This window comes from Alexandromys fortis, unplaced genomic scaffold (genome assembly GCF_014885135.2).
Source record: "Alexandromys fortis isolate MF-2015 unplaced genomic scaffold, M_Fortis_MF-2015_v1.1 scaffold_148, whole genome shotgun sequence".
In the NCBI taxonomy this organism is placed as follows: domain Eukaryota; kingdom Metazoa; phylum Chordata; class Mammalia; order Rodentia; family Cricetidae; genus Alexandromys; species Alexandromys fortis.
Window position 1 is genome coordinate 3,721,064 of NW_026068019.1, and position 24,922 is coordinate 3,745,985.

The window sequence follows — 24,922 nt, forward strand, 5'->3', positions numbered from 1 at the left end:
AGTGGGTTGGAGACCATACTCATTTCTCTCTGTTTCCTGATGCAGTATGTGGATGCAATATGACCCCCCCTCACATTCTACCACCATGTGGTTCCTGCCCCCTTGATGGACTATGGCTCCTCAAACCACAAGCCAAAGGGATTCTTCTTTCCTTCAGTTCTTTGGTCACACATTTTTTGTCTTAGTAATGAGAAAAACCATCAATTACAGGACATTTCTTTTTTGGGACTTTTTGAAATCACTCATTAGCTTCTAAATTGCTATGAAAAACTCCTAGTTTTAAACTTGTCTTCTTTCAAACTGTGTTCTTGATTCAGTGTTAAAGAGCATTTGTAATATATCCTAGGGTCTAATCCAACCTTACAAGAATGACAGTGAACATGTTTCAAATTTCATATGTTTGAAAATTTAATTTTTTTTTTTTGCCTGAAGAAAAGAAGTCATTTGTCTGCTGGCAAGCAACTTGGAGTTGCCTCACTTAGATTAGATTCACTTTAATTTTAATAGTCACTTATATTTATGGTATCACAGGGATGTGCAGTCACAGTCCATCAATTTTTCCTTAGAAACAGAGATAATGTGCTCTTCATGTTCTACAGGCTATGTGCCCATCTGACGAGTGACTAGAAAGATGAGCGAGAAAGCCATCGAATACTGTGACAGTGGCTTTATACTGCCAAAGAGATTTCTTGATGTACACAAAACTGCCTGGATAGACAATGAAATAAAATTTATTTCCAACAATCACATAATTTTTAGCCCAAAATTTGTCTGTGTAAAATTAAGCACGTAACAGTTTTATCTCTGTGCATTTAAAAATGACTTCATGCTTGAGGAATATAAATGTTCCAAGGGAAAAATAAAAAATGCATCAGATAGTTGATACTCAAATAGATTTGCTTTTAACTTTTCTAAGGGACTGGGTATGTTATCTGTCTCCTCTGTATTGCTCTATTAAGATATGAGCAATAGTACAAATTGTCAAAATGCTATTTCCAAAACATATCCAGGATTTTTGGCATCCTAAGATGCCTTAAGAGGCTTGGAAGAACACGCCCAACATTACAGAGGCTTAGAACTGAACAACCTCAGAGAAGGATCAGGAGAATAAGTACATTACTGAAAGGCTTCATGAAGGTAGAGGGCTGCCTTGATTCTCCATCAAGGAGATGCAATCCTCACTCATCTGAAGGAGTGAACATTAATATGTTTGCCTATTCTGTCTTTGTGTAACACTCCCCACCTGTCCTTTAGATGCCCACATTGGGGGTTGGAGAGATAGCTCAGTGGCACTGGTTGCTTTTCCAGAGGACTTGGGTTCAAATCCCAGAACCCACATGACAGCTCACAACTGTCTTCAACTCCAGTTCCAGGGGATCTCATACCTTCACACAAAAGACACATAAAGTAAAGTTAAATAGAAGAAGAAGAAGAAGAAGAAGAAGAAGAAGAAGAAGAAGAAGAAGAAGAGGAGGAGGAGGAGGAGGAGGAGGAGGAGGAGGAGGAGGAGGAGGAAGAAGAAGAAGAAGAAGAAGAAGAAGAAGAAGAAGAAGAAGAAGAAGAAGAAGAAGAAGAAGAAGAAGAGGAAGAGGAAGAGCCCACGCCCACATGGTAGCAAGGGCTCTTGTTTCTTCTAGATTGGTTACTCTAGGTTAGGTCCCATGATCTCCCACTTGTGGGTACAGAAAGGACCTATGTCTTGCTTCTAGTGCATAGGTTTTAGCAAAGTGGATGAGGTATATATGCTCATGGGCAAATGACTGTCACATGTAAAACTGGAAAACCATTTTTATACAAGATTTTTTTCCACGTCTGCTTGGCCAGATGTGGATGAGCAGGGTCATCTGTTTCACAGCTGTTGTGATAGGAGCAGCTGGGCTGCGTCCCTAGCACCCCGGCCGCCTGCTAGCTTATGCCCGAAATAACAACACACAAACTGTATTCATTAAAACACTGCTTGGCCCATTTCTATCTACCCTCTTCTAGGCTAATTCTCACATATTAATTTAGCCCATTTCTAATCATCTGTGTAGCACCACTAGGTGCGCTTACCGGGAAGATTCTAGCCTATGTCCATCCTGGGTCGGAGCTTCATCACTTGTGCCTCAGAGAGTAGAGCTATCACGTCTGCCTGGAAGAGAGGAGCATGGCGTCTCTGCTCCAGAGAGCAGAGCTGTCGAGTCTGAGCTCACTTCCTCTTCCTCCCAGCACTCCGTTCTGTTTACTCCTCTCACCTATGTTTTAACCTATCAGTGCCAAGCAGTATCTTTATTGCTTAACCAATGAAATCAACAGATTGATATACGACACTCCCACATCACTTCCCCTTTTTCTGTTTAAACAGAAAAAGAAGGCTTTAACTTTAACATAACAAAATTACATATAACAAAACAGTTATCAAGTAAAATTACAATAATCTTTATCGTAACTAAGGAAAACTATAACTATAACTAACTATTCTTAACTCCATCAAAGACTCCAGAAAGATACAATATTACCTAAGCAAACAAGAAATAAGCAACATTCAAACTCTAGAAATGACAGAGACATCTTGCTGCCTGGACAGTCACCCAAAGTTTGTCTGTACCCTTGGGGCATCCATCTTTGGCCTACAGGCCCATAGTTTCCAGCAGACATTTCCATGAAGCAGGAAAATTCAAAGTCAGTTCAGTCACTATCTGTTGTGTCCTGCAGAATGTCTTGCAGACTCCTTCATGAATCAGGAACCCCGAAAGATCATCTCACCTTTAGGCAAGTTCAGCAGTCCTCTCTCTGCGGGTTCTCAGTTTCCAGTTTATGCAATAGTCCAGGCAAGAGCAGTTTCTTGCCCAAATGACTATCAAACTCCATAAGGTGCCTCTTCGATGCCCATCTTCTTCTTGAAATAGATTGGTGATGCCAGGAGCAGACGTGTCTCATTATCAGAAAAACCCTAAGTTATTAAAACATTTAAAATGCCATATTCTATGATCTTTGAAAAATATGAAGAATGCCTATCTAAAATATATCTATGTACATCTAGAAAATCTTAACGAACGTGACTACAAACTTGACTATTATGATTATCTATTAACAACCTACCTATATACGTTACATTTTTAAATGAACTACACAATCACAATACCTTAATAAATATCAGAAATACATATACATATAACAAAATTGACCTTAAATCTCTATCAATAAAGCAAAATCTATACTAATGCAAATTATTCATACCTATATCACACAGCCTTAAACATCTGTGAACGGGGGATGGAGAAGTGGCTCTACTTTATGAACATTTGCTGCTCTTGCAGAGAACCTGGGTTTGGATCCCAGCACCAATGTGGCTACTCACAATTACCTGCAACTCGGGTGCCAGGGGAGCAATGGCTTCCTATGACTTTTACAGACTCTTACACCATGTAATCAGGCGATTCACACATGTACACACACACACACACACACACACACACCTTTTTTGTTGTTTGTTTCGAGACAGGGTCTCACTACATAGCTCTGGTTGTCCTGGAACTCAATCTGTAGATCAGATTTAGAGATCTGCTGGCCTCTGTCTCCCAAGAGCTGGGATTAAAGGTATGGGCCACCATGCCAGACAAAAATACATCAAAAAAAATTAAACCTTTCAATTTCTTGCTGGTGGCTTGAGTGAAGTACCACATGTCTCCATGAATAAGCATCTCTCTGTGAGTTGGTTTGTTTCTCCAAATCCAATAAGAGAGATGAGAGAGACTTTTGCTCATGGGGTACACACAACCAGAGGATTCGAGGACATTTTGTTTTTACTTTTGTTTTAACTTGCTGTATCTCATTAAGTGGCATTTGTACCCCCAGACGTTATGCTGGAAGATAGCTGTATTCACTTGCCACTGCTAATATAAATTCGGTTTTAGCTTTTTACATTGATTGGATAATTTTGGCATTCTGGGACCTACAAAGTATTTTGACACTGTGGCGAATTCAAACAATTCTAATGCTCAAACAAGGAAACTGTATAAACTATTAAATCAGCAATCAATCTGCTGAGTGGCTTTGTAGCTAAAGCGGCTCCAAAACAATGAAGTTTAATTACTAAGAGGATTTCTCCCTTGTTTCTCCCTCTCAAATACTGCACAAGACAAGGTGATCCAGGGCGCCAATGCTCATGGAGCCCCTGGTTGTTTCCCTTCGTCTTCAGATGAGAGTTACACACGGTCCCTACAAAGGTTTCTCTCCTGCACAGTTTACTCCAGCGATGTCCTCCCTTCTTCCTGCCAGGAATTAGCTTCAAAAACAACTTTACAGTAGAGTCCAGCAGCTTTCCTCAGAGGAACACGCAAGAGGCAGAAACACTTCAGTGAAGGTCTGTGTTTCAGAATTCACCTTTTGATTGTTTGCCCGCAACAGCAGTTAGCATGGGCTTTACTCGTGACATCAGAGTATAGTGATGTGAAAACTGAGCATGCTCTAGGCACTCATGGTCAGACAGCCCTGGCATCTTATTGCTGCTCTGAATGTCACCCAGAAACCTGTTGTATTTTAGGTGTGTGGCAAAGTGACAGGACAACCATAAAGGCCAAAACCAAAAGCAACGAAAACCTCCTGGTTTAGATTTTCCCAGTGAACATTATCAAGTCTGGGCCTCTCCTGGGAGCTACTATGAATTGTAATATTGGGCCAGTGTTGAAATAGGAGCGGCGGCGGGGCTGCGTCCCCAACACCCTAGCCGCTTGGCTAGCTCATGCCCGAAATAACAACACACAAACTGTATTCATTTAAAGAACTGCTTGGCCCATGAACTCTAGCCCTTACAGGCTAATTCTCGCACCTGGACTAGCCCATTTCTAATAATGAGTGTAAGCACCCCAAGGTGCGCTTACCGGGAAGATTCTAGCCTATGTCCATCCTGGGTCGGAGCTTCATCACTTGTGCCTCAGAGAGTAGAGCTATCACGTCTGCCTGGAAGAGAGGAGCATGGCGTCTCTGCTCCAGCAGAGCTGTCGGGTCTCTCTAGGAGCAGAGCAGAGTCTGACCACACTTCCTCTTCCACCCAGAATTCTATTCTGTTTCCTCCTCCCATCTATGTTCTAAGCTATGAGGCCAAGCAGTTGGTTTATTACTTAACCAATGAAATCAACAGATTGATATATGACACTCCCACATCAGGCCAGGATTTTTGTAATCTTGCAAGGTACCTTTAATGTTATATCTACTGAGAACTTGGCCAGGTGAAAATGAACTGCTAATGCACATACAATTATTTCAATTAAATCAATAGGGGTGATTCTTTTCTATCTCACTAAGCTTTTTTTTAATGTTAGAATGTAGAACCCCTAACCCTTTAACCATCTTCTTCCTTCTATTCCTCTTAAAGAGTCATGTAAAGCCTGGGTCGTTTTGAGCACTCATCACAGAGGTCCTGATGTGTTTTATTAATATGTATTTTACAACGGTTGAGTCAGAGGAAACAATCCCGTAGTGACCCTGTACTTCCTCTCCATATAGACAAAGACGGGCTGTGACTAAAAACACCTAATTAAGGCTCAGATACATGCAGTGTGTTCTTCTCCTCTGAGCAATAACATCCAGACCCTTTTTGTTTGTTTTTTGGGGGGGACATGGCTTTGGGTTTTTTCTATATTGCGCATAGTGAAGTTATTTGAAGGTGACGGCAAGAAGACGTATGCTGCTTCATTCACTTAACAGAACCAAGACAACCAAAGAAGGTTGCTCTTTAGTTTTCCCCACAGCCCTCCAAGGCCGCAGATAACTGTTCTGAAGTAACTCAGAGTCACTGTCTTAACACTACATGCAAAAGCTGCTCCCATCTTCAGTCTGAGAGTACTCGATACAACCGACATTTAATTTTTTTATTCTTGCATTTAAAATCTAAGCTTCCTTTTAGAACTTGAAATATTAATAAATAAGCTGTAAAATAATTTCATAGAGAATCAACTGATATGAATCACGCGGGACTCATGCGTGGAACTTCTGATGTGGGTGTCACTGGTGTGCGTGGCTCTTGACTGCTCTTCTAAGTGGTTCCTCCAAGAGGTGAGCCGGTACTGTATTGTATCCGTGTTATTCCTATGTAAATAGTAGCTTGTGGTAAGGCAGGAAAGTATAGATACAGAGGGAAATGGATAGAGAGATGATAGGAAGGCAATAACTGGGCAGTTCACAGTCTTGTGAACCTCTTTAAGTAGTACAGTTTTTCAAATTCTCTATTAACTCAATAAAGTTTTATTTTTATCTTTAGTGTTTTCTTCAAAGTACTGGGGATTGAATTAGGACTTTAAGCATGCCAAGCAAGTGCTCTACCAGCAAGCTATGTCCTTAGTGCTAAATAAAAAAAAAAAACCCAAAATGTAAAGCTTGACATATGCAGTTAAAGTAATTTAAAAACTATAGTGTGCTATAAACCAAACTTTTTTTCCATCCCTAACTTACCTCTCCCTCTGAAAAATAAACTAGATCTCATTACCTTGTTGGAGTAACTTGAATTGAAACTTTAGAAAGAAGGTGAGAATTGCCCACAAAAGAATATAGACCAGGGCTGAAAAGATGACTCAGTGGTCAAGAGTTCATAGCGTTCTTGCAGGGGACTTGAGTTCAGTTTCCAGCACCCATGCCAAGCAACTCACAACCACTTTTAACTCCGGTTCTGTTGGATCCGACACCTCTAATCTCTAAGGGTGCCAGAACTCATATGCTCACACCTGCTTGCCACACACATTTAATTAAAATAAATTTTTAAAAAATCACACCAACTAGTTTTATATTGCTGCTTTCTGTTACACAAATGGTTATTCCTCTACATGTCATTAATAAGAGTTGGACCCCTGGCTATTGGTTTCCTCTGCTGAGGCAATAAGCCAAATCAGACCGAATTAATAAACACAAGTCAGAATCAAAGATCAGCTGAAGTTTTAGCTGCCCATCTGATATGTGGAAAATACTCTCTAATTTTTGAGCTTGCTTGTATTGTCAACAATTATGAGGGAAGTTGAACAGCTTTGAATTGCAAGAATATGGAAAAGCTATTATCAGTGAAAATGAACAATAATACCCGTTCAGACTGAATTTTGTAACAGTGCTTTTCTCATTCACATTATATTCAGGTGCTATATTCATTTTTTGGTACTTTGAGTCAGAAAATTTGCTACTTTATCTTTTATAGACTTTATTAATTAACATACACGTGCACAGATGCACACACACACAGGGAGGCCAGAAGAGGGTGTTGGATCTCTCAGAGTTGGACTTACATGGATGCTCAGAACCAAGCTCCAGTCCTCATGATTGCTAACAAGGGCTCTCAATTTGCTGAGCCATCTTTCTAGACACAACATCTTTTTAAACGAAAGGAAAGACGGAATCTGACATGGTGATGAATGCTTGTAATCCCAGTATTTGAAAGGCTGAGGCAGGAGGATCACGGGTTTGAAGCTAGCTTGGGTTATGTAGCAAGAAGTAGCAAGCAGTGTCTGAAATAGAGGCACCGCAGATCCGCTCATGGGGTTTACACAGATGTTACATCTCCAAATTCAAGCTCTGCTAATGGGGAGTGACAACGTCCAGGCAAACAGGGACCGAGGCGACAACTCTTCTGCTCATACCAAAGCTGAGTTGTTTAGGCTAAAGTTTCTTTTTTTTTCTTTTTTCTTTTTTTTAATCACCTTGCATCCATTTATTTTTTTTAATTTATTTATTTATTAAAGATTTCTGTCTCTTCCCCACCGCCACCTCCCCTTTCCCTCCCCCTCCCCAACCAAGTCCCCCTCCCTCGTCAGCCCAAAAAGCAATCAGGGTTCTCTGCCCTGTGGGAAGTCCAAGGACCACCCACCTCCATCCAGGTCTAGTAAGGTGAGCATCCACAAAACTGCCTAGGCTCCCGCGAAACCAATAGGTACAGTAGGATCAAAAACCCATTGCTATTGTTCTTGAGGTCTCAGTAGTCCTCCTTGTCCGCTATGTTCAGCTAGACCGGTTTTAACCCAGGCTTTTTCAGACCCAGGTCAGCTGGCCTTGGTGAGTTCCCGATAGAACATCCCCCTTGTCTCAGTGTATGGGTGCACCCCTCGCGGTCCTGAGTTCCTTGCTTGTGCTCTCTCTCCTTCTGCTCCTGATTTGGACCTTGAGATTTCAGACCGGTGCTCCAATGTGGGTCTCTGTCTCTGTCTCCTTTCATCGCCTGATGAAGTTTAATATTCAGGAGGATGCCTATATGATTTTCTTTGGGTTCTCCTTCTTATTTAGCTTCTCTAAGAACCCTAATTATTGGTTCAATGTCCTTTATTTATGGTTTCTTTAGCCTGTTTACTGGTGCTGACTTGAAAGGAACACACACACACAAACACACACACACACACACACACCTCTGACTGCTTTTGAAATCAAATACATTTCCTGCCTCTTCTCTTCTCAGTACTCACACAACCAACTTATTTATAGCCCAGGAAAGGGGAAAAAAAACAACGCTCCACTGGAGGCCGGAAAACTAAGTAGGGAAAGAATAGGAGGAAGTGGGCTTGCCATTTAGCCAAACAACCTTTACTTCATTGAGCTCAAAGCTTAGTGGCTTCACAGTGGTGGTGGTGGTGGTTAGGCATAATAGGCTTGCAAATTCCTTTCTTTCTTTCTTTCTTTCTTTCTTTCTTTCTTTCTTTCTTTCTTTCTTTCTTTCTTTCTTTCTTTCTGCTCTTCACTTTTGAACTATCCTTGATCAGTGGCGGCAATGCCAGCTTTTCTAAAGTGAGAACAGCAATGTATTGATGTTCAGACACATTGAAAAGACACTTCCAAGAACTTGGTGAAAGAAAGACGATTCACTAGTGTCGTGAACAACAGACGTGTCTGCGAATTAAGGTACGTGTCATTTTTAAGTTTGCCTCTTGGTGTGTTTTAAGGCATTTCATTGGCTTTGCATATTGGCCAAAGGCAGTATTTGTGACCTCTGGGCACGTCCTCCTGTAACTGTTCAGTGAGCTTTGCTTGTGTCTCTGAAGAGCAGCCAGCAGCCCCAGCAATGACATCCTGAGCTTCTAATAGTGAATGCTTCTCTTAAGGTGATTGAAGGTGGTTGTTTCCTTGTGGTAATTTCTGCTAATCTCAGCATCATCTATAATCTCGTTGATGACCACTTTAGATAAAACATCTGCCTGATACTGTTTGTAATTTTTGTTGTGCTGATCAATAATCCATCTGCTGTTTCTTTGATCAATACCAGCTTAGAGTATACATAATAGGCATGTCTTTAGACACAGCCAATCACCGAAGTTACTTAGTATTTTACTGAAAATTAAGTTTTGTGTAAAATCAGGAAGAGGAAAATGATTCTAGTACAAAGTTTTCTTTTTTGATCAATCATTCTTTAAACAATAATGAACCTTCTAGAAGATAGAAAAACAACCCAGCACAGAATTTTTCACTGTTAGGAACTGTTTATTCGTAATCATTATTTGTATTTAATTTTTTTCCCAAAACATTTCTGCTGCATATATTTTGAGGGTCTTGAAACAGGGCCTTGGGCTTAGAAATGAAAAAGTAGGAGGGAAACTAAACCCAAGAATGCTCACAAAAACTCGGAAGGTTCCTGGGGACATTCTAAATGACATTCCTCACCACTAAGTGAGCACGTTTGTTTAACTGATGAGCCTGGGAGCTTCCGCAGCTGCAGATAGAGAAGGCTGATTGATGGCAGCTCAGTGATTGACAAAGGAGCAGGCTCCCTGGTGGTTGGGAAGGAAACTGGTTGCTGTTCTTTCTGCCCCTCCCTGTTGGGATTGGTGTGTTTAGAATCTGCAGCAAGAAGATAGCAAGTCTGAAAGAGAACCATGAGTCCGCCAGAGCTGGTGAGGAGCCTAGGGCTTCCTTCTAGGTCAGGGCGGCTCTCTTCGGCCCTTTCATATTATTCTGAAGGAATTTAAGTCATTTTGTTTTGTCTTGTTTCTGACCAGAAATTTGTAAGTCATTCCATGGAAATGGTGCTCAGATTTCAGGGCTTCTATGTGTAATAGTCCTAGCTGTCCTGGAAACTAGCTCTTGTAGACCAGGTTGGCCTTGAACTCACAGAGGTCCGCCTGCCTCTGCCTCCCAAGTGCTGGGGTTAAAGGCGTGCACCACCACCACCCAACTCAGGGATATTTCTTTATCATAGAAAAAGCATTAAATATAAGAGATCTAAACAATCGTTCTTAAATTGATTCAGGGCACCACAGTACTCCAAAGCCAATTCTGCATCCATCTTGTTCTACTGAGCTGTCACACACGTGGCTCTATGGACAGGGCTCTCACTCTCAATAACCCTGATTCTGCTAATGCTGAACTCATCCCTCCCTAAATGGCTAAATGACTTTTGCCAGTTAAGAAGATGGTTTCATTCAAGTGCTTTTCACATAGGCAGCAAGCAGGAGATCTGAGGTCTCATTCCCCTGCTCTCACGTGGGTGCTGGGTAGCCTAGATAGCCAGGTTGGCAAGCTCTGGATTCATTACCTAGTGCTTGCCTCAATGAATGCATCAGAGGAGGACCTCTGGTCATCCTAACACCTCTGCATGTGAGAACAGGTATACACACATACACAGCACACACACACACACACAAATCAAAAAGAAAAAGATACTTTTACAGTGAACATTATGAGAGTTATGTTTTAATATGAATCAACTTTTAAACAGTAGATAAAAATGATGAGTTTGGGCTTTATTTTGGAATATTACACACACACACACACACACACACACATATATATATATACCCAAATTCATATTGTTTGCTATTGGTTTCTGGGTGCTCAGCTTAATAAAAATATTCATGAGATGCATATCTTGGGAATTGCTTAACAGCATAATAAGTTACTTGAGCCATTTTCAGGCCCCTGAGAGTATTTTAAGTTAGGTAATTTTTAAAAACTTTTATGATTTTTTTTTTTTTTTACTTTTCTATGAACTAAATAGAGGTATGTTATCTCCAGGGTAACTCTTACAATCACTGTGTTTACAGGTGATGTAGAATAGTTACACTGGGCCTCGATTTTTGTAGGAATGAAAGCAGAGTCAAATGATCACGTGAAGCTGTGGTGATTTAGATAGTCCGTGAGAATAGCGTTCAATTTGTGAGACGTGTAAAAGAGGGTGTGGGGTGAATCAGGCCAAGATCAGGAAGCTAGAGTCTTCTCCCATCTGACCTGAAGTTGGGCAGATGACAGGGTATGCTGTGTGTTGGGTTCTAGGTTTCTACAAAAGCCCTAAATTTCAGACTAAGGGTCTTGGCCGAGTCCCATTCTCCTCCCTCAAGCTCTGAAATTCAGGCTAGCAAGCAGCACCCCTCACTCCCCACCCCCGCGACCAAAGCATATCGATAGAGTTCTTCTAGTTGTTCAGATCATGTCAGTCAGATCTTAGCAGTATCAACATTAAGTTAGAGAAAAGGAATTAAAAAGAAATTGAAAGTAGAATTAAATTATGAAATTGGAGAATTAAAGCCTACATATGGAAGCAAACTAATAATATAGATAACGAATCCTAGATAAGGAAGACCTCAGTCGGGAGGCTTGATGGAGACAGAAAGTTAAGTTGGTTCCTGGAGAGTAATGATATGATATGCCCAGAGATGAGAAAAAACACTGTAGGAAAGGAAGTGGGAGCAAGGGCAGAGATGGAGGTGTACATGGTGTACATGCTCAAGGAATAGGAATATTAGATGGAGGATGTGCACTGAAATGTGAATTTCTGGTAAAATATATATATATATTCACACATACACACACATATATGTATACAGAATATATATATATTCACACATACACATATATATATTCTAGTATCTGTGTTCTATTTCATGGGTTTGCATGGGGACAATTGTATGGGTCTCATATTTATAAAACTATTAACCTTTCACCTAAAATAACATTTAATTAATTCACTTTTATTTTTAATTCCATTTTCCGGCAACCTAGACAGAGAACTGGGTCATCCAGCTTGACCAGAGCAGAGAAGGGAACATGTGGGGCACATGAGAAGTGCCTGGGAGAGGTGGATTCCATACTGCTGTAGATCTGATGCCAGACTGAGGGATATAATGTTGATCTCAGTGATGTCATGGGACATGGAGAGATGCTGGACAGGGCGATGGCATGGATAAGATTTGACACGGGGTTTTCTAGGATAGGGAGAGCAGGTTCCTAAGGCCTGGGTTTGGATGCAAATGAAGAAATGAAGGATCCATTAGGGATCAAACTGACCTGGTTTTGAAAACTCGGAAGACATGGCTATGGGAGGAGAGAACAGATTCTCTCTCTCTCTCTCTCTCTCTCTCTCTCTCTCTCTCTCTCTCTCTCTTTCTCTCTCTCTCTCATACACACACACATAGAGGGAGGGAGGGAGAAAGAGAGATTTAGGGTTTACTCAAAGCCTATCAAAGGTAGCTCTGAGTCAGGGAGTGACACAGGGATTTTGATTAGATTTTAATCAGAGTTGTATGGAGTTTGATGGTAGAATAGCCAGGTATAAGAGCAACTAACAGTTGGAAACATGGAATAGTTGAGAAGGGAGGCAAGGAATGGCTGTTACAGCAGCTTATTACTACTGAGCACTTACTGTATCTCAATGAAAAGTCAGGACACTGATCTCCATCACCGTATTAGGTGTTCCCAAGCAGTTCCTGGAAGATTCCGTTGGTAGTCACGTCTGATAGGTGAGAATAGAGCCCAGAGGGTGTTATCAGCTGTCCACATTTCAGTACTACAGTCATTGAAAGACAACAGGAAATGGCACCAAAGCCTATGTTCTGCTATGATCTAGATTCCTGGTTTCTTCTTGTTCTAAATCTGAGTAGATTTCATAGAATTCTTTGCCTTTGTTAGTAGTGCTTTCTTATTGGGACTGCCAGCCCACAAATAATGACACAGAGGCTTCTTACTAACTATGAAAGCTCGGCCAATAGCTTAGGCTTGTTTCTAACTAGCTCTTATAACTTGAATAAACCCATTTCTATTCATTGTGTGCTGCCACGTCCCATTTTGTGCGTACTATTCATTCTGCCCCTGGCTGGTGATTCCTCCTTCTTCTTCCCAGCGTTCTCTTGCCTCGAAAATCCTCCTAGCTATTGGCTGTTTAGCTTTTTTACAAAACCGATTACCGTAACATATTTCCATACAGTGTAAAGGAATATTGCACAACACCTTTGGGTTAGTATCTCTCTGAAGAAATGGAAATAGTTTATACAAAGAGATTTGAGTTATTATTGTTATCATCTTTGGTTTTTTATAAGCCAGGGTCTCACTCTGTAGCCCAAACTGGCAATCTTGTCTCAGCTTCCCCAGTGCTGGGATTACAGAAACGTATCATTACAATCAACTTTATTTGTTATATTAGTAGGGCTGTGGAAAACCCTTCATAAAATTACACAGACCCTTCAGGGCCCAGCACATGCAAGGCCCCAGATTTCAGGACAAACACCAGCAAAGAATGAAAAAGAAATATATTAGTTTTATTATGTTTGGATATTAAAGATGATAAAGATATTATGACAGATATTATAAAAGATGATACAGCATTATAAAATATAAACTTTAAGATGCACATGTAAGACTATTGTTAATACAACTTCTTGAACTTCAGAATGTATCTTTTTAAAGAGAAAATGAAAAGTCTAACTTGGAAATGCATTTCAAGGAAATAATCAAATTCAGACAAATATGTGTGCCGATTTATTTTCTTTTTAAAGAGTTACTTGTTAGCCTTTTGCCTGTTTGCATGGGTGGAGGTAAACTATCTGTGTGCAGTACCCTCTCAGGGCAGAAGACGGCATCTGGTCCTCTGGAACTGAAGTGAGCTGTGAGGCGTGCTAGGAACTGAGTACCAATTCTGGCCCTGTAATTTGCAAGTGCTCTCAACAGGCGAGCAGTCTCCAGGCTCTGTAGAAGAATCTTTATTTGCAACAGCAACACTTGTGTGTGTGTGTGGGGGGGGCACACGCTTTTAATCCCAGCACTCGGGAAACAAAGGCAGGCAGATCTCTGTGAGTTCGAGGCCAGCCTGGTCTACAAAGGGAGTTCCAGGACAGCCATGGCTGTTAGAGAGAAACTCTGTCTCAAAAAACAAACAACAACAAAAGAGCAACAGGTAACACGTTATTACTAAATAGAAAACACAAAGACATAAGGGAGTTGTTTAATGCTATTTCGTAATTTTCAATTTCATAGAGCCATTAGTCTCCATTAGAATATTTAAAGGTGTTGGGAAATAGCCATACTTAATGTTACGTGTGAAAGAAAAGGCTGTATGATTATATTTGTGGTATGGTCAAACTTGCACGCATATGTGAGTGAATTAAGCTTTGAGACTTTATAAACTAATGTGTTAACAGCAGGGATCTTTAGTCAGAGACATCAAAGTGACTCTTCTACTCCGTCTTGGGATAAATAAATACACACTACTTTATCAATAGGATCAAAACCCCAATACAATCTATAAAGTAGAGAGCCGAGTCTCTGTCCTGTGCCCTGCTGTCATGGTCGACACCATGTTTGTGCTAATTCAGCGCCATTTGCAGCCTCCTCGCCCAGTTAAGAGCCGTATCCTGTTTGTGACAGCGTAATTTATGGTAATGGAAAGGCTTGTGATGCACTGGTCTGCTCTATGACTTCACTGTATTCATTGGTAACAGGAAACAAACACACACACACACACACACACACATGCTTTTCTTTTCTTTCCGTAATTGTTTTAGTAATAATTGACAATTGGAGGAAATGAATGGCAGAGAACAATTATAGGCAGACAAGATTGCAGCAGCTCCAACTGGGAATTTCTGTGGACTCTGTCTCAGCGTTATTTCTGCATTCACTGCAGAACCCCACAAAGACATTATTGTTTTGTTCTCAATCTACTGTGAAATCACTATTTTATTTATTTATTTATTTGTTTGTTTGTTTATTTATTTTTTTATTTATTACTGACAGTAACTCTATTCTTTGCTGTAGCACCCCACCACCACCAATATGTGCTGAATTCAGTAATCCGATATCCATATTAGGTATTGGTGTTGAATAGTTTATGTCCACTGCTGTTCTGGGCCAAGGTGAGCTTCTCCATGTGCACACATCCAGGAACGCTACTCAGCAACATCTTTGGAATTTTCCTGCATCAGACTAGCTGTCTGCAGCTCAGACATGAGCTGTTAAAAATTTTTACTTCCCATTAACTTGAAACAATCACATTCAGGTTTCTTGCCTTTGTTCAGCAGCAGAAGACAGGACTAGGGAGTAAAAGTGAGGTTGTTGGGCAAAAACTCAGGATGAATGATTCATGATTCATGGTCCGGCTTCCTTGACGTGAATTGGGTATAGTTAATAACGTCTTAGATGAAAATGAAAAGTGTATTATCAATACGCTGGGAAAGGCTTGAGGGACCGAAGGCAGCTCCATTTTTGAAGGGCTTCTATCCATGGCTGATGTGTTGGGAAGTGTTAAGATTCTGTACACAGAAGGACTGAATGAGGACAGGTTGTTGCAGCCTTTGCTCCAGTCCTATTTGCCTCCAATGAATTCAGTTGGGAATAGAACTCTGCAGTGGCTCTGGCTACTGCTTTTATTAGGGAGGCCTTAACACCAGTGGACTCCAACAGGGGTAGAAAATGAGCTTCCTGATTCATTTTACCTGGTCAAGTGACTGAATTTTAAAAAATGATAAAAATAAAAGGGTTAAGTGAATTTTAGCAATTTGTTTTATTTAACCACCTAGACCTAGATTGTTACTAATTCAACATTTGATCTCTATAAAAACTGTTAATGAGATATTTTACATTTTCCTTTTTTCCTACCATCTTCGAAGTCAAGTGGCTTTGGTGTCCAGTGGCTGCTCTGCACGCCCCCCCATGTAAGTGTGGGTTACGCCTCTGCTGTGTTCAGGACCCCTGGTCTCCTCCATCCTGCCAGAGAGCTGGCAACTCTTTGAGGTCTCAACTAAAATGGAATAGTTGGAAGCAGGCAACGGGTTGGTGGCCTTTGAGGTTTGCTCTATTAGAACAACTCAGAGTTTATTCAGTCTGAGCACCTATGGAGTTCTCAATTGAAAATGCAGGTGAACAGTCAGGGGTTGCGGGGGGAGGGCACGTTGGGTAAAGAGCTTGCAGAGCAGTTTGGAGGACCTGCGTTTGCATCCTTAACAGGCACAGAAGAGGTGGAAGGGGTGGTCTGTCTCTGTAGCTCCAGAACTTTGGGGACAAAGACAGACAGGTGTTGGGGCTCACTGGTCTGCCAGCCTGCCCCAAATGGCAAGTTCCATGTTCAGGATGAGTCTGACTCAAAAAATAGGGTGAGAAGCCGGGTTAGTGTATCTGCACACACACATACAACACGGACAGGAGATTAGTGCAGATTCAAAACCAATCCGGATTATGTGCTTGTAATAGACTTTATTGGCCTTGAATCTGCATTACTTGCCTGTGGGTATTGTGTGTGTGTGTGTGTGTGCACGCACACATATTCTAGACCTAAAATAGATTCCTCTACACAGACTGCAACTGAGCTCCAGGAAGCATAAAAAGGAATATATCTTTAGCAAGTAAAATGTGCATGTGTGTGTGCACTCATACACACACACACACAGACGCACACACACACACGTCACATACTTCTAGCATTGTGACTACTTGATGCTCCTTCATGAAGGGTAGGAAGCACACTTCAATAGCCTCACGTGACTCTCTGCCCTGGGGACTCCCATGCCAGTCAGCTGGGTGATAAAGATAGCTCTGTGGGCTAACTGAGGAGATCCAAAAATAACCCTGTGGAAGAGGATCAAACCAGAAGACCCTGTAAGTTCCCATGGCCCTGCCAAAGGCAGAGACCTGGAAATCCAGGCCCCTGGAGCCCTGACGAGGGGCTGCGGACAACTGCAGCAGTCCTATTTGGGGTTCCTTTCGTGTTACACAAGGTTTGGATTAGGAAGGTAGATTTAGAGCAGTCAGAAAAATTCCAGACTCAGAATAAAAGCTACAGACGTCTAAAATACAAGTAATGACCAGTTGCGGTGTGGCTCACACGTTGGGAATACTGCAGAAGATTGGGGATTTTCTTGGACCTCTGAATCCACTTTCCATTTTCTCCCCAGAAGCAAAGCTATAAATAGTGATTGAGCAGATGCACCAAAAATGCCATATGTCTTCAATGAAATTGCTTCAATGTACCTACGATGAATGTATAATGAACTAAGTTCTTACTTGACAAGTTATTGTTTAATATAAATATGTTACATTTCTGAAACTATTTTATTTACATAGGAATGCAATGGTTTATATGGTATTTCTCCATTGATGAAATATACTTTATACACTAATTATATTAAAATTTTAATGATTTTATTATATGAACAATATATGAATGCCATGTTAATAAATGAAATGGCATAAACTGTTAACTTATTATCACCTTGTATGTAAAGAAGCAAGAGTAGTAAAGTTTGCAGGAAGCAAATGCTGTCCTGCATTCCAGGACAAGCCTAAGAAGTAAATCCTATTTAAATTTATCTATTCTTGTTGGTAGAAAAGCCAATCCATTAATGAAGAATTCTCTAGAAAGTCACTTATCTAAGTGACTCGGGGACAAAGTTTTTCTTAGTCATCATGCCCCCACCTACCCCCACCACTGACACCGGGTTTCTCTGTATAGGCCTGGCAGTCCTGCAGTGAGCTTTGTAGACCAGATTCAAACTCAGAGCCTGCCAGGGATTAAAGGCATGTGCCACCGCCATCCATCTCTTCTTTAGTCTTTTATGTCTAAGCTTACTTCCAAATGCTGGTCTTGGCTTTTCTGTAATGAAATACCTTTGGCTATATACTTGATGTGTAGCCATATATAGACTTTCCTTGACTTACAAATAGGTGAGTTTTGCTGAAGGATAGAAGACAGCAAATTGCAGAGGCAATTAGAATTAAACAGTGAAGTATATTGAAAATCAAACTGTACAAAATTGCTCAGGACTCCTTGTGGGGAGGGTGAGACGGGGCTTGGAGGAGTGACGGCAGCTTCCAGATCTGGGGAAGGGAAGGAGGGGTATGCAATCAGTCTTCGCTTCCAGTTCTTATGCCTTGGTGAGCAGCTGCTAGCTGGATCCTGAAGTACTGCCAGTTTCTGTTTTTCTTTTTGTTTTCAGTCAAGATCAATAAATCTGGGTCAAGTGAGCCAGTGTTTAGTTTTACAAAACAGTAAGTAAATCCAGGGACCTCCAAGAGGATTTGGGACAGAAGTTTGGGAAGGGGAGTAGAGAACACCTCGCTCTGCTTGATTCTCCCACCAGTAGATTCTTCATGGTCTTGATGTTCCTCCAGCTGTCAATACTTTATTGCTTGATTGTGTGTGTGTGTGTGTGTTTGCACATGTGTGAGTGTTCACTTGCCATTGCACTCATGGAGAGGTCAGAGTACAACTTCTGGGGAGTGGGTTCTCTCCTTCCACCTGGTTTTGAAGCAGGGTCTCTCTTGTTTTACCACTGTGCTGTGTAAAAGAGTCTACAGCTGATTTCCCAGTCTGTGCTGCCCATCTTGCCATGGGAGTGCCAGGAATACAGATGTGTACACATCACCATAGCTGGCTTTTTAAAAATGTGAAGTCCGAATCTTGAACTCAGGTGGTCAAGCTTATGTGGTTTCTAAGTGCTCTTTACCCACAGAGCCTTTCCCTTCGCTCTTCCCACCTTTCAAATGATTTCACCCTCTCCCACAAATGTAATTGTTTCCCATTTCTCTCTAAACCCATTCTCCCCAGGTACACTTGTTCTTGCCACCAACATATAACCAATCCTGACCTTACTTAAAGAGCTTTGGGAGAATTTGAGTTTATGCTCTAGGTCCAGGGTTGTCTACTTGCCTGCAATATCCCTCTTCTTGGTATTTGTCATTCTCTCAAACTTAGTGTTACTGAGAAAAGAATTCCATCCTCTATTGATGTCCACGCTGTGGGCGATGCTCTTTGAGATGTTGGCATCACTCCATTCGACTGGGGCCATATGCCCATCATGTCCTTCACCCACCTTGAACTCAGTTAATGTGTCTCGTTTCTATTCCCAGCATTCCTCCTTCCATTCTTGTTCCTTTTTACCTCCTTCCTGAATTCTCTTGGTGACCTTACAGCTGACTTCCCACCCCAGAAACTCTCTCCACAAACTCCGCTTTCTGAAGTCCTGAGAGAACAGTGTGTCTGGGAAGGGGTGCAAACTGCCTATGGTCTTAGCCCAGGTTGCCAGAAACAGAATAAAAAAAAGTGTTATATCTGTTTCAAGAAAAGTTGTGTGTTGTGCAAATGGAAGAAGTGACCAGGGAGGTAAGGGCTTTTCTCTAGAAACCGGAACGTCAGCGGCTAAGGCTGCATGATGGAGCACGATGATCGCTCCTTTTTCCCTCCCTTCAGAATCTTACCTGGCCCCTTCCTTCTTTCTCTCACTTCCTTAACCTCACCCCATGCCCACACACAGGACTAGGAAGAAGCCTTGCAGCTCCCCAGTTTATATCTCTTAGAAATGAATGCATGCCAGTCGGGTGGTGGTGGCACATGCCTTTAATCCCAGTATTCAGGAGGCAGAGGCAGGTGATTCTCTAGAGTTTAAAGCTAGCCTGGTCTACACAGTGAGTTCCCGGATAGTCACAACTACACAGAGAAACCCTGTCTTGAGAAACCAAAAAAGGATGCATCTCTTTCAGCCACTTTATGTCTTTTGACTTAATCCATTTACTTAGCAAGTAACTATGGATAGGTGAGAACTTTATGTTGTAATTTTTGGCTGCTTTCTAGTCTGTGTACCTGTGCTTGCCCGTAAGTGTGTGCATAGAGGCCACAGTTATGTTGAACGTCTTCTTTCACTCTCTGAATTATTTTTGAAACAGGGTCTCTCACTGAACCTAGAGCTCCCTAATTGGCTAGATGGGCTGATAGACAAATTTCTGGGACACACCTGCCCCTCACCCCAGTGATGGGTGCACCACACCTAGTATTTTACATGGGTGATTGACCTCCAAATTCAGACCATGTTTGTGCATAAGCACCAACGAAGACATTTCCCCAGCTTGTTGTCTACTGTTTTCGAGGTCTTTGGTTCATTCTTCCTTGGAGGCTGACTTTCTTTGTGGTTTGCTTTTTTTTTGTTGTTGTTGTTGGGGGAGTATGCTTTGATTCCTAACTTTTTTTATCTCTTGTTTGTTCTACAAGGTTTGCTTTGTAGTTACCACCTGAGGCTTAAAACGTCTGATATTTTTAGCCATCTATTTTAAGCTGAAAACAATAACTTTTTGTTACTAAGGTCACAATTTACATCATTCCATATTGTGTATCTGCTAACAAATGAATGTAGCTATAGCTAATATTAATGCATTTTGTGTTCCGTTTTCATACAATAGTTTAAAGTGGCTAGAGCGTCACCATTGTGGTATAAGACTATGGAAGGAGGGGTTGGAGAGATGGCTTAGTGGTTAAGAGCCATGGCTTCTCTTCCAGAGGTCCTGAGTTAAATTCCTAGCAACAACATGGTGTCTCATAACCATCTGTAATGAGATCTGGTACCCTCTTCTGACCTGGAGGTATACATGCAGAACACTGTATACAGAATAAATAAATCTTAAGAAAACAAAGAATGTGGGTGGATGCATACTTACAATGAACTCACCATTCTTCTTTTCAGTCTTGTGATGGTCAAAATTGAGTCCATTCAGTTGGAACCATATTTCAAATGTCATATTTTGATGATTTTCCAGCCAGTGATATACAACATTTAGTCTGTGGTGATGCTGGGCAGTGGCCGTGAGCCCTATTTCCCTGCCAGGTGTACAACTACAGAACAAACATCTGGCCCTTTCTACCCTCCTGTGCTGCAATGCACCAAAAGTTTAGTGAATTAAATGCATTCTTTTACTTTCAATATTTTTGACATCTGATGAACTTTTGGGGGATGCAATGCCATTGTAAGTTAGGGAGTATCTGCATTCTGAACTCGACTAAATACTTACTTTTTAACAGAGATGGGTTTAACATCTTTAAATTTGATTTATTATTTTGTGCGTGTGGGTATTTTTGCCTGTATGTGTGTGTGCACTGTGTGTGTCCATTGCCCTCAGAGGCTAGAAGAGAGCGTCAGCTCCCCTGGGACTGGAATAGCAGCTGTGAGCCTCCGTGCGGGTGCTGGGGACCAAAGCTGGGTTCTCTAGAAGAGCAGTCAGTGCTCCTATCCTCAGAGCCGCTGCTCTAAGGCCTAGAGAGAAGTTTGACACTTTCCTATAGCTAGTTACTGACGTTCCAGCTCGAAGACCTCTCTCTAGCTCCTAAGGGGTGTCTAACTGGTGATGAACCCACACCTTTTGTGTGTCTGGGGGCTCCCTTTCATCTCTTTCCTTTCTGAAAAATGATCTTGCCAGGTTTGCTATCTCTGGTTGACAGATTTGTTTTAAAGCTTCTGTGTACGTCATTCCGTTTTCTCTTGGCCTGCGAGGTTTCTTCTGAGAAACCTGATGATTGCTTTCTGAGAGTTTTCTCTTTATGTGATGAGTTGTTTTCCTTCTTGCTGCTCTTCCATATTTGCTTTGTCTTTGAATTTTGAGAAATGATTCCATTGTGTCAGTGTGACGATATCTTTCTGTGTTAACTACCTGAGGTTTATTGGAGTTCAGGGCTCCGAATGTTTATCTTTCCATCTAGATCTTACAAGGTTTCTGTCAACTCAATTACGCACTATGGGATTCACAGAATACATAGAGCAAACAGGGCAGAAGCTGACTGGAGGAAATAGCAATGTCTTCCTGGCATGGCGTCAGAATTCCTTCAGAATGAGGCAATGCTTTTTATGGTCTTACCTTGGAAGCTGAACTGTCATTTTTTATGTATCCCGTTGGCCAGAGAGAATCTGCCTGGATCCAGTGTGAGCTACCCAAGAGTCTGTGAGGTTAGCTGAGTGACATCTACAGGCTGCTACAAGTGTGTACCATACAAACGTCACAAAATCTTATTCCCCTTCTTTTTTCTGTGTAACCTTGGCTGTCCTAGAACTAACTTTAAAGACCAGGCTAGCCTCAGACTCACAGAGATCTGCCTGCCTCTGCTTCTCAAGTGCTGGGATTAAAGGCGTGTGCCACCACCGCCCAGCTTCAATGTATTAAATTTTTATGGTAAGGATTTATTGTGTCATATGTGTGTGCATGCATGTGTGTGTATAAACATATGACACCATAAATCCTTATATGTGTGTGTATGCATATATATGTATTTATGAACTTCTCCCACACCCTACCAATATTATCATGTCCACTGGCAGTATCCTTGCTCAGGACTCAAGACTCACTTAAGACTCACTCAACGAGAGGGAAATCAATTCTGGTACATAACATTGCCATCTGTCTAGTGAAACCATCACTCTTTGGACGAGATTCTACACCAACCACTTTACTAACCCAACATAATCCCTACTACATTCTAAGTGTTTGTCCCTTTTCCCCCAGATAAGTGTCAACCCTCATCATGGAACTTCTCTTTGTAACAGCCAGAGACCATTACAGAAAACCACAATGAGTCACAAGTCAGAGTTGTGGTACCCAGTGCCAATGGATCCATCTACAACACAATCCCTGCACCTAAGGCTCAGGAATCACTGCAGAGTAGAGAGGCAGAAAGATTACAAGAGACAGAGGAATAGGGAGTTTGCTGTGAGATTGTGTCTGTTAACAATGTCAGAAGGACAGTTGTCCAAAAACACCTTCTCTGTGACATTTCTTTTCCTTTTGAAAACAAATTCATGAGACACATATCACCCTTCATTTTGTTGATTAAGGTAGACTCCTAAGAGCAGTGGCGTAGAGTTGCTCGCCGTCCCTCAAAAGTACTCAGGCTGAAGGACGTAGCTGAGAAGTTGGGTCGTTGGGCTCTTCATTCTGTTCAGTTTTCTATTTTAGCGGCAGAGTGATCAGGACAATCACAAAGTCCTTGAAAATTGGGATGGGGAAGAACGTTTGGTAAGATGCTGTCTTCAAGTAAAGAATTGCCATCATGTTCCTAGTTTCCTTGTATCTCACCCACCAATCCCTGCAGCTCATCCCCAGCATGTGAAACGAATGGAGGCTGAGAAAGTACTTCCAAACATAGGCGGGCGGCCCAGGAAAACCACATGGCCTCCTTTGGAATCAGACGAAAGGATTAGTCTGGAAAGAATTTTCCATCTGTTTCCTTGATAAGACTGATTAGAACCATCTATCTAGCTGTGCACACTCTGAACTAACAGGCGGCGAACTGTACCATCTGGCCTGGCTAAATTTAGTGCAGCTCTCTTCAAGGAGTTCTGGCTCCGTCATGCAGGCAAAGACTTCACCTTCCCGAATCTGAGGAAGAATAGGCGTTAACAGGTGCTAGAGATTGTGCACTCTGCCTACCAGAGATGGCCCACTCGGGCAGCAAGTGTTGTGCCAGTTCCCTTAGAATGGCTGGTCACCCGCTGGCCAGCTCTTTGGGCATGTGGTGGGTAGTTTCTTGTGAGTTTCGTTCTCTTCGTGTTCAATTTACGGCACAGATATGGCCTTTGTCTCCGTGGCACTTATCCCGTCCCTCGCTTTTTCAACTGCATCAATCAATGCCTCCTGTCATTTTTGACAAAAAGAACTTGCTTTTAATTATTTTCAAGACTTTGGAATAAGTAGTTTAAAGGGGTTGCGTTGATGAGAGGCGTCTCTCTGGTTCTCTGATGTACACACAACTTTATACCTCCTGGGAACTGAGCTGAGCTCAGGTCTATCTTCTTGTTTATTGTTTAATGAGTGTTTGCACTCTGGTGGTGAATTCAGACAATCCACGCCATGGCCATCAAAATATTATATAACTTTTAATTTTTAGTATCACTTTTTTTCTCCATTTTTTGCCTTCTTTTGAATTCTTAAAGTTCATGGTATTCCATTTTTCCCCATTCATGTTTTGGCTGTTCTGTGTCCTTTTGTTTTGTTTTGTTTTGTTTTGTTTGTTTGTTTGTTTAAAACTTAGCAAGAGGGGGGCTGGAGAGATGGCTCAGTGGTTAAGAGCATTGCCTGCTCTTCCAAAGGTCCTGAATTCAATTCCCAGCAACCACATGGTGGCTCACAACCATCTGTAATGAGGTCTGGTGCACTCTTCTGGCCTACAGACATACACACAGACAGAATATTGTATACATAATAAATAAATAAATAAATATTAAAAAAAACTTAGCAAGAGTAAAAATGCCAAGGTAATCTTATTTTACGGGATGACCCAAAGGTGCCCATCCATCATATTTCCTTATATTTTCAACTTAACCACTCCTCTTAAGGAATTATGGTTATCTTTTATTTTTTTAAATAACTTTTTTCCTATTTATTTTACATACAACCATTTCCCCCTCTCTCCTCTCTTCCCATCTCCTCCCCTTTCCCATCTATCCCCTCCCCATCCACTCCTCCTCCAGTTCCATTCAGAAAGGAACAGGCCTCCCATGGGCTTGCACAAAGTATAGCACATCAAGTTGAGGCAGGACTGAGCTCCTCCCCTTACATTGAGTTGGGCCTTGGTAATTCAGCATGGGGACCAGGTTACCAAAAGCCAGCTAAACACCAGGGAGAGGTCCTGCTCTCACCATTAGAAGCCTTACAAAGAGACCAAGCTGCACAATTGTCACACACATGCAGAGGGCCTAGATCAGTACCATTCAGGCTCCCTGACTGTTGGTCCCACATCCATGCACTCCCATGAGCTCAGGTCCACTGTATCTGTGTGTTCTCTCACTATGGCCCCCTGGCTGGTACAACTCCTCCTCCTTTTCTTTTGCAAGACTCTCGGAGCTCAGAGCAGAGCTTGTCTGTGGATCTCTGCCTCTGCTTCCATCAGTTTCTGGACAGAGTATCTCTGATGGCAATTAGGGAAGTCACCGATCTGTTTACAGGAGATAGTCAGTTCAGGCAC

The 24,922-nt window shown here is 41.7% G+C and overlaps 1 protein-coding gene across 1 annotated transcript in view; it reads left to right on the top strand.

Moving 5' to 3' along the window:
- The first annotated feature begins 8,568 nt into the window (after positions 1–8,568).
- The window catches only part of Rasgrp3 (RAS guanyl releasing protein 3), a 99,767-nt gene continuing 83,413 nt past the window's right edge, over positions 8,569–24,922 (top strand). Inside the window, exon 1 of the mRNA XM_050162981.1 lies at positions 8,569–8,850. The gene's annotated coding sequence lies outside the window, so the exon portion shown is untranslated. The remainder of the gene's footprint in view (positions 8,851–24,922) is intronic.